Consider the following 11,967-nt stretch of genomic DNA (forward strand, 5'->3'; position numbering starts at 1 on the left):
GTATGAGTGGGATTTGCACAGCAGGTGGTGAATGGCAGCTGTTTGGGCAGAATACGAACAAGAATATCAGACACCTCCACATTATAAGTCTCAAAAACAAAATATGCCGGGTCTGATGTATGACAATGCATATAAAATTACCTATTACTTTTTTCCTCTTTTAAAAACAGTTCTGATTATATTTCTTTTCTAGTTTTAATTTAGTACAAGACTAAAAATATTTTATATAAAATTAATTTGACTTTAAACCCCCCTAAAGCCCTTTAATAAATACTATAATTGTACCTTTAAATGTTTCTGTTTTCGTACTTCTCATTTATTGTTTTAATTAGGAAAAGTAATAGGGAGGGACATTGTCATTGGATTTGAGGTGGATCTGACTTTTTTAAAAAATATTTTATTTACTTGAGAGAGAGAGAGATGGAGAGCATGAGGACAGAAGAAGCAGAGAGAATGGGACAAGCAGACTCCCTGCTGGGCAGGGACTCCCAATGTGGGACTCGATCCCAGGACCCCAAGATCAAGACCTGAGCTGATAGTAGATATTTAACAGACTGAGCCACCCAAGCACCCCTGAAATCTGACTTTTAATACCATTTCAACCACTATCATCTTAAAATGCTTAAAACAGGAGGTGGATATTTAAAAGCTTTTAGTGTAAAGCTTTAGAAATATTTGTTTCGCTTTTTGGCCCATTGATTCATTGATTCAAACTTTTTTCAACTTCTACTGTATATGAAACCTTATGGTGAATACAAAAATGAATAAACCATAGTTAGAATCTTCAATGAGCCTTCTATATAAGGAGGATGAGAGAGATATAATAGACATAACTATAAATGTGATTGAGGATAATTGCATCAGAATGGTGATATAAGGTTAGAAAAAATATGACGCTTCCACCAGTACACAGCAAAAAGCAAAATCAAGAGATAACGAGTAGGCCAGATGATAAAGAAAGATGTATTTATAATAAGCTAAAGAAGCTTTCCTGTACTATGAGCCCTGAACATAGTGGATATTAAACAAACATTACTTAGATAAATATATTATTTAGTTCTCTAAACAATTATTATTTTTTTTTAATTTTTATTTATTTATGATAGTCACACACAGAGAGAGAGAGGCAGAGACATAGGCAGAGGGAGAAGCAGGCTCCATGCACCGGGAGCCTGACGTGGGATTTGATCCCGGGTCTCCAGGATCACGCCCTGGGCCAAAGGCAGGCGCCAAACCGCTGCGCCACCCAGGGATCCCCTTCTCTAAACAATTAAATGAAGTAGGAATAATTATTTTCATTTTATAGATGAGAAAACTTATGAGTAAAAAGCCATTACCAACTTGAGCAGATCTATGCAACAATTAAATTTTAGAACAGAGATTTAAAGTTGGCTTCCTTATATTTCAGTTTCTACGTTTCTAAACACTGTACATTCCTGTGTACCTCAGGAAGGGAATTCAAATACCATAGTACTTACAGACCCAAAGCTGTACTTGTCCCTAAAGAATGAGAGTGTAAAGCAGAGAAATCAGTTGAGGCCAGTGATGTACCAAAGTCATTTTCAGATCTACCACAAAGAATGACTTCATGTGGGGTCAATGATTTACTTACCTGTGGTTGTATTTCCCCCTTGATATTTATAGGTAAGCTCTGTAGTAAGCTCTATAAGCAATTAGAACAGCCCAAATTGCATTTTTTAGATTAAAATTTTAATTTTGATTCTAGTTTAGTTAGCATCAGTGTTATATTAGTTTCAGATGTACAATATAGTGATCTAGCAATTCTATACGTTACCCAGTGCTCATCATGGTAAGTGTGCTTGGAAATCTCACCTTTTTCACACATCTCCCTACTCTCCTTCCCTCTAGTTACAGTCAATTTGTTCCCTATCGTTGAGTCTCTTTCTTGGTTTTGTCTCTCTCTCCCTTTTTTCCGCTTTTTGTTCGTATGTTTTGTTTCTTAAATTCTGCATATTCTTAAATTCTATATATGAAATCATATGGTGTTTATCTTTCTCTGAATATTTCACTTAGCATTATACTCTGTAGCTCCATCCATGTTGTTACAAGTGGTAAGATTTTATTATTTTTTGTGGCTCAATAATATTCCATTTTATATATACCACATCTTCTTTATCCATTCATCTATCAGGGGACACTTAGGCTGCTTCCATAATTTGGCTATTGTAAATAATGCTAGAACAACCAAAATTGTTATCCCTTAGTTCAGAGCATCTTTATTGAGTTAATTTGTATAGAAATAAAAGTTTGAGTCATTCTGTAAAGAGTTCTCCTTACTTGATCTGTTCAATCTACCCTTAATTGATCTGTTAGCTTACATTTATTAGGTATAAATCTATTAATTTATCCTAACTCATGACTTTCAAAGGATAATATAAGAATAAATTGAGATAAATGGAATCTACATTTTAAATAAAAACTGAAACACTGCCATTTAAACAGTTAATTACATACAAGCACATAAATTTATACCATATGTAAAAATATTATACAAATTTTACAAATATTTCCATAAATAAATGTACAAGTATCGCAATATACACTTTCTAAGATATCTCCCCCACATCTGGATGTGATTCATTTTAGCTCAGCTTCCAATGACTCAGAAACAACATATACATAATTCTGCAGGCATAGTTAGAGTATATTACAGGTTAAATAGAAGTATGCATATTTTGTGTTAAATAGGCTACTCAATGAGCTGTGTGATTAGAAAAATCTATTTTTAGTTCTAAAAACCCAGCTTACTAATGAAATACTGAAATACAAACCACCATACCCTATCCCAACACCCTCACCTTTACCACCTGAAAAAAAAACCAAAAACACAATACTTCAGCAAATACTTTTTAATTTCTAAATAAATATATTCTCTGTATTAATTTATGTAAATTGATATTTATTTTGCATCAGTATCAGAAGGAGTCAGGTGCTGTGGTTAGTTTTTCATCTATATAAATTAAATGTTACCCTTATTAAAATAATAAAATTGAAGTAAGTATCCCTATGCCACCTGTGGCCATGAAACACAGTTCTGGCCCATGGTGTTAGGCAGAGGTCCCTTGGGAGGCTGCCCTTCCATACAGGAGGGATAGCTGTACCCAGAGGAAGCCCCTTGCACTCTTCATTCCCCTTTGTCTTCTCTGGCCTACTGTTGTTGCCACAACACACTGCAATCACAAGGACAAAAGAGTACAATAGAGTAATAAGAACAATAGAGTAATAAGATAAAAGGACCCTAGCTCATTGATGTCAGACTGAGCCAATAGACCATCATGGCTTACTTATTATGTGAGAAAAATGAGGCTGTTATTTTTTAAAGCTACTATTAGTTTTTGGCTAATGAAATCACACAGGTGGAAAGTGAACAGGACAAAACATGGATCTGAGTGACTTCAACACTAGACTGTTTTTCTCTTTTGCCAAACTGTGTTATGCTTGAGGAATTCCTGGATTTCATGGAAAGGCAGGCGAATAAACAGTCATGAGTCACAATGACCAGAATATTACAGTTATGTTGTAAGCATAGTTTCATAAACACTTTCCCCCATATACGATTCTTTTTGATAGCCTCCTGATTTGGGGGAACTAACATCAGAATAATTTGGTTGCCTTCCTAGGACCTTGCAAACCTTCCCCTCATTTTCCTGCAATATGTCTCCCAGTGGGCAAGACACATTTTCGTCATAAGACAAGAGAGGAAGATAATAAAAAACTAGAAAAAACATAGGCCTTTACATGAAAAACCTTTATTTGTAAATTCATGTCTAGTTTATTTTGTTGTTTATTTGTTTTCAGAGTTCATAAAGTTATTTTAAAGGTTAGTAATTCCAATGTACATTAAAGCATTGGTCAGAAGTTCAAATATCTAGTATGGTGCAAGGTGCTTATGAAATAGTTTTTACTATGCATCAGTCTCCAAACCACAATAACAATATGTATTTTTAGAAATGTCCACTGCTTTCAGGTTTAGATTCACTCCAAAACACCAATAGTAGCTTCTAATTGACCTTTTACTATTCTACTGCAAGCTAAAGACAGATAGGTGTGTATATATGTGATATGAAAAGCAAGTATTTTTTGTTTTTTACCAATGTTCTTTTTCAAATCAAATCATAGATTTCATTGGACTTTTTGAAAAACTGTTTGCCTACTCTTTTATAGTGCTCCTTTTTTTCAACTCGAGTTACAATCTGACCCAAAGGGTTTGCTTCCTATGGTCATTAAGTATGGCAGCAGGCAATTGGACATTAGAATTTTAATGTAACACTTGTCACTTTTGGAGACCTACAGGAATTGGTGGTAAAACAATAATAATTAGGTTAGACAATATTCCAGTCTGGCATTTGTCTCAAGAAATCTGTGTGAATATTAATGATAAGATTAAACATAAGGTTGTATTTTAATTTACTATACTACTTGAAGTTATAAAATCATAATCAACTGAGCCTGATGCTTGTTGAAATTAAAGTTACTATTATGCTTATGAAAATGTAATTTAATTTTCATTTCTAGCACTAATCATTGCCTAACATTTTCAAAGATGGAAGAAGATATTTGATATGATGAAATTACTAAAACTTAAGTCTGTTCTTAAATAAATAGGGCCCTATGTGTCCAAAATATTTGGATAAGGGTGACTTTATAAATAAGGTAATAAAATGTATTTTGTTAACAGTAATCTTTTGCATTTATAAGGTGTGCTTCCTTCAAGGGGCTGAAAGTGCTTTTAAAATATCTTTGTAGTGCTTCACAGTAACTCTGTGAAAAATGAAACATCTCTTTAAAAATGTCATTGTAAAAAGAATTTTCTCTATGGGAATAAATGACCTAACATTGAATAAATAGCCCCTGAAAATCTATTGCTCCCTTTGTCTGAGTCAAAGTGTACAGTCAGATCAATGGTCCCATTGAACTTTGCACTGGTCTGAAATCATCTAATGTATTTGATCAATTTTAGGTGTAATGTTTTAAAAAGGAGTAATTGATCATGTCAAATTTATCAGTTCATGTATCCCAAGCATTTCTTATATGTCTATGATATGTAATAGTGGTTCTTCAATAAATACTTAATATCTGAATTAATATCAGATGATGACTATGTAAATGCCATAAAAAGTATATATGAAGGGTTTAGAAATTTAAAGAAATGTATTAGTGTTTTTATTATTTCATAACAGACTACCACAAATGTAAAAATAGGTCAGGATTCTGGGTAGAGCTCAACTGGGTTCTCTTCTCAGGATCTCACCAGACTGAAATCAAGGAATTGGCCAGGGTTGTATAGCTATGGGAATGACTATCCCATCATAGTTTGCAATATAATATAAACTACCAAGGGAATGAGTATCCACCACATGCACAGGTTACACTCACATTCAAGTGCAGATGATTTTACAAGGTCTATATGCCAGGAAACAAGAATCTTGAGACGCTTGAGGGCCATTTTAGAATTCTGCCCACTACAATAAATATGTACACACACACACACAATCTGAGGCAAAATCAAAGAGATTCCTCATTTAAATATTTTTACTGGGACCCCTGGGTGGCTCAGCGGTTGAGCCTCTCACTTTGGCTCAGGTCATGATCCTGGAGTCCCGGGAACAAGTCCCACATCAGGATCCCTGCATGGAACCTGCTTCTCCCTCTGCCTATGTCTCTGCCTCTCTCTGGGTCTCTCATGAATAAATAAATAAAATCTTTAAAATAATATTGTTACCATTTTGTCATTGTTATTTTCTTTCAGAAATACAGAGAAGGAAAAAGGAATGGTGATTCTTCTCTACCTGTAATTCAGCTATTTGAAGTTTACTTGTTTCATGGAATAATAGCTAACATATATTGACTGCTTATTATATGCCAGACACTCACCTAAATTCTTTGGAAACATTGGCTCATTTAACCCCCCAGAAACTGTAAGAGAGACAACATTAATACTATTTTTTAAATAATAGAAAGCACAAACATACCACTGGTAAGTGGCAATGATGGGATGTTAAAATATATAGAATAACATAGAGAATATGTTAAAGTATAGAATAATATATATAATATTTCTATAATAGAAAACATGCACAAAGAAAACACTGGTAAGTGGCAATGATATGATATTATGTTTGACATATATTATATACTCAATAAATAGCTATTAATTTGGATTTTTAGAAAAGAAAATACTATAGAAAAACCAAAAGGATCCAAATACACACATTCACTTAACTAGCACTGTTGCCGTTTTATGTTAGAACTACTCTAGGATAGAATCTATCCCAGAGTAGTATAAAATCAAATAGGGAAAGAACTTCTAATTCTGAGTAACTTCTGTTTAGCAATGATTATCTCAATATTGACCAAGGGAGCCCAGGAAAAAAAAAAAAAAGACAAAAGCTTAGAAAGACAATAAAAATGAAAACAGAAGCAAACCACTACAGGTAAGATCTCCATTCATTTTAAGAAAAAAATATAGTGAATGAAAAGCATTTAACCCACACTTCATTTAATGGCATAACCTAATTTTGATCCCATGGTAAAGAAGCTAACTAAAATTATGCAAGAAGATGTGTAGTTTCTCTCAAAGCTCGATTTTGGTTTTTCCAACAGAAATCTGGGCAATGTCCTCTCCAGTTCCCAACAGCTGATTGTAGGAAGCAGTGGAACTGTGTGGCTATGGAGGTCTTGAGAGAGGAAGCTGTGAGAGGCAAAGAGGCACTATAAGAAGTTTAATAACCAAAACCTAAATGCTGCAGGAAGAAAGCTGGGAGCAAGACATGTCATGAAATGTGATTTTTTAAAGGTATTATGTCAATTCTGAGCAGCAGAGAAACAGGATCATGTTTCTGAATTAAAATTTTATAGGACCCTTTGTATAGTTTCAAGAAACTCTTTCACATGCTCAGTAAGGCTCATGAGATTCAGACCTCTTTATTAGTTATTATTAGTTATTCTGGCTTAAAAGGAACAGGGTAGGAACCAGTTGAGTGACCCGGAGAGAGGCTGTAATTCTATGATACTTTTATTAAACTAATTTGATTTTAATATAAAGAAGAAACAGATCCACAGACATCTGACACACTACTGTGAATAAGAATGCAATTTTAATCTTATTCAAATCGATAAACATGGAACATAGTTAATAAAGGCATGTGCATTGGTTGCCATGGTCAAAAAAATACTAATAGAAGTTTGATGGGTGGCAAAGAGACAATTGGCATAAATGTAAAACTGACATAGAATTACTTGATTAGTAGAATTGCATAGGGAATTATATTAGTGCTCAACAAACTTAGCATTGATAAATATATAAAAGGAGCAATAAAAACAATCGCTTACACTCAGGCTTTGTCATTATTCTACAATATTGTCTCTTAATGTCTCTAAGAATGAAAGTATGTTATTTGACATCATCACAAAAACTTGGTTGTAATTGTTGAGCCATTTCCTATAATAATTGCTTTTTTAGCCTTGAGGTTGGTTTTTAAAGCTTGAATTATGAATATTTCATATTATATTGTTTTCATATTCCATGTGCATACCTCATGCAAATTAACTTTCTTATAGCCTCACACTGACCTTTACCTCATTGAAGGAAATTAAATTGTAAAATGAATCTGCTTAGGAAAATCTTTTTCAAAAAAAGTCTCTTCCTCTACATTATTGAGGTTCAACAGAGCCTTTAGCATTCCAAGTCATCAATCCTATTATATAATGAAATGAAAACCTAGATAATTGATAGAAAATTAAAATACTTGGTTTGTCTCAGGATGAAAATGAAATAATAATGTTTAAAATATTGGAATAGAGTAGAATAGAAAAAGGTAACTGCAACAATTAGCTCTTAATATTTTCAGGATTTCAAGATGCTTTTCTAACCATATACTGGCCTATTTGACATCTTCCTCAGGCTGCTTGAAATTGGTGAAACACATATTGAAACAAAGACACTTAGATTCTGTAAATGTCTGAAAATCCTCTATTTGTACTTCCAATAATTCATTTATTAGGATAAAAATACCTTGAATTCCTAGAAACAGGGACGCCTGGGTGGCTCAACAGTGTGGCGCCTGCCTTTGGCCCACGGTGTGATCCCAGAGTTCCAGGATCGAGTCCCACATCGGGCTCCCTGTGTGGAGCCTGCTTCTCCCTCTGCCTATGTCTCTGCCTCTCTCTCTGTCTCTGTGTCTCTCATGAATAAATAAATAAATAATAACATCTTTAAAAAAATTCCTAGAAACAAAATTTTGCATGTTACTACAAATAACAAACTATTTTCTATTTTGAGAGTGCTCTCAGAACATTTTTTTAAAAGATTTTATTTAATTATTTGAGAGAGGGTGAGAGCAGGTGCATGAGTAGGGGAAAGTCCAGAGGGAGAGGGATAGGCAAACTCGTACCTAGTACAGAGCCTACACGGGGCTTGATCTCACGACCCTGATATCATGACCTGAGCTAAAACCAAGATTCAGATGGTTAGGCGACTGAGCCACCCAGGAGCCCCTTCAGAACCGTTTTTAACCTCTGATGATTTCTGAGGAAAATAAAATTCCAGTTTGTGTATTTTCTATTCACAAAAATCTCAGCTGCCTCCTAAAATTTGCAAATGTAACCTTATGATGCCTCTTGGCACTGATGTCCTGTATACTAAAGAAGGAGAAAAACTTTGGGCTTCCTATGCACCATTTATTTTAAATTCACATTGCATCTTATTTTCAACACTCTGAAGTCATATTACATGGACTTTACTTCCTTTATCTAAACATCCTGATTCAATTTTCATATTAAAGTGTTTTTTAATGTAACATCAAGCATGGAATCAAAAATAGAAGCATTGGTGTTTATTTTTCCACCCAAAAAAGTTTTGTTTATAAGCTAGGCTTAAAGGGATCACACCTGTAAAGACAGAGTTTATAGATTTTAGAACAATCTTAATAAATTATTATTTAGTTTAAGAAGATGAAGTCTGAGAGATAAAATAACGAAGCCTATGGAATTAAGAGACCCAATTTCTTTTTCAGGAATCTTTCTTTTTCAGATGTAGAAGAAAGAATGATCACATATAAAGTCATGAAATTGGCAAGTTTTTGATGTCAGGGCCCAGGAAACAAAAATATCTGTAGATTCTATAATTGTTTATTAAATTATCTCAGTTACATGTAACATATTAATATATATACAAGATTCTTTCCCATTTAAGAAGTTTTTCATAGAGATTAATTTTCTGTTTCTCCAACCTCCTTTCTTTTCCCTCCCATTTCTGTCACAGGCTACATTTCCTTCTGTATGATCCATGTTTTACTAGATTGTTAAATGCTCCTTTACTTTATGTGGCAGAATTAGAGGCTTTAAAGAGGATATATTCATCAAAAACTTTCAAATGTATAATTGTGATTTTGCATTGGATATCTGAATCCTTCTTTTTTTTCCTCATTGATGTCAAGTCTGCTCTGAATAATCACTTGCCCTTTGAAGAGACTTGAGCAAACAACCCATTTTATCCTTGCTAAAGACTTAGTCTCATAACGTAGAAGAGAAAAATTAACTTCTGTGGCAAAACTTACAATTAAAATGTTCACTTTTTATATCATTAATTTTAACTGCCATTACTCATTCTGGCATTCAGGTATATGTAGCATATATAAAGTATGAAAGAAGCAATAAGATTTTTTAATAAAACAAAATAATAAATCAGCAGCTCCAGTTGTTTTATTAAAACTCAATCAAATATTAAACAATTAAAATAGCTTCTATTTAAAATGAATTTAAGAAATTAACTCATTTAGTATATGACACATATTCTCAGTATAAAAGGCAAATACCAAACTACCTAAACTTAGTATTTTATAATTGAGTAGTTACATAAATTAGATATACAATTTTAATATAAAGCATACTGTTAAGTATCTCAGTACTTCCAAAATCTGGAAATTGAGAATTTTGCACATATATAAATGCATATACATATAATTAAAATTGTAATAATGTTATGAATTATGACTGATAGAGTCAGATACTAGACCAGTTAATACACAGGAATGTCTGGTTTTATTGTATTTGACTTTATTATGCTTTGTGGTTTTTTTTAGAAATTGAAGGCTTGTGGCAACCTTGTATTGAACAACTTAGCAGTGCCATTTTTCCATCTGTTTTTGCTCACTTCATGTCTCTGTCATATTTTGATAATTCTTTCAATATTTCAAACTTTTTCATTACATTATTATATTTGTTAGAGTAATCAGTGATTATGATTCGATAAATTTTACATGATGGCTGACAATTTTTAGGAATAAAATATCTTTTAGTTAAGAAAACAATAAAATAAAAAATAATTAAGGTGTATACATTGTTTTTAAAAGCATTATTGCACACTTAATAGATTATAGTATAGTGTAAACATAATTTTATAGAACTAGGAAACCAAAAAAGTCATTTGACTTGCTTTATTGTGATATTCACTCTACTGCAGTAGCCTGGAACTGAACCAGAAATATCTGAGATATGCCTGTAATTAATTTACTTCATTTTTTCCATAAAATAAAATTCTGTGAATTTTCATTGCTATAAAGATAACCATTCAATTTAACTGTAAGTTCTTTAGAATTTTATAAATAAAATTTAAAAATTGATTTGGTATAGTTTGTATTTCTTTCAACAATTATGTATGTACATGTGTATATTCAGTAATATTTACATATATTTATTTATACACCTTTATTTATATACTTATGTAAATCAGCAAAAATAAATTTGAAGGAAAAAATCTAGGTTTTTTTTAGCTTATTTATTTATTTATTTATTTATTTATTTATTTATCTAAATGAGAGAGAAAAAGAGAGAGCGCACACAGAGGGAAAGGGAGAAGCAGACTCCCCACTGAGCAGGAAACCTGATGCAGGGCTCAACCCCAGGACCCTGGGATCATGGCCTGAGCTGATGGCAGACAATTGACTGAGCCACCTAGGTGCCTGGAAAGAATTTAGCTTTGTGTTGAGTTTTTTTGTTTTCTTTTTAAGATTTTATTTATTTATTCAGAAGCATGTGTTTTTTTTAAAGACTATGTTTATTTTATTCCACAATAAATATGCTTATAAATAATAGTTAAATAAAATTTTATGGTTTGAATCATGATGTTTTAATGAATTTATTTCATAGTTTCAGATATTATTCACCTGATCTTTTGGTTGATATTCATTTATCAGAGTCTCTTAATACTCTGCATGTCACTTTTTTTAATCAAATATTTACTTTCAAAGCCTCTATGTTATGTAATTTTTTGTCAATTAAACATAAATACATTTCTGAAAACTATTTAAAGGGGGCCTGTAATGAATCAAATTATGTGAATGAATTCCATCTATCTCTTCTGTGAGATCTGATCAGTTTTCTAGAGATAAGCATTTTATTTTATTTTATTTTTTTATTTTTTTTAAATTTTTATTTATTTATGATAGTCACACACACACACACACAGAGAGAGAGAGAGAGAGAGAGAGGCAGAGACACAGGCAGAGGGAGAAGCAGGCTCCATGCACCGGGAGCCCGACGTGGGATTCGATCCCGGGTCTCCAGGATCATGCCCTGGGCCAAAGGCAGGCACCAAACCGCTGAGCCACCCAGGGATCCCGAGATAAGCATTTTATTTATTTTATTTTATTTTTTTTAATTTTTTTATTTATTTATTTATGATAGTCACACACAGAGAGAGAGAGAGAGAGAGGCAGAGATGTAGGCAGAGGGAGAAGCAGGCTCCATGCACCGGGAGCCTGACGTGGGATTCGATCCCGGGTCTCCAGGATCGCGCCCTGGGCCAAAGGCAGGCACCAAACCGCTGCGCCACCCAGGGATCCCTGAGATAAGCATTTTAAAGCAAGTTACAGTGGAAAGATAACAATTCAATATCTAATCTCATACTACAAAGTATACTCAGACATATTGTGAAGACACAAAATG

Source organism: Canis lupus, chromosome 38 (genome assembly GCF_003254725.2).
Source record: "Canis lupus dingo isolate Sandy chromosome 38, ASM325472v2, whole genome shotgun sequence".
NCBI lineage: Eukaryota > Metazoa > Chordata > Mammalia > Carnivora > Canidae > Canis > Canis lupus.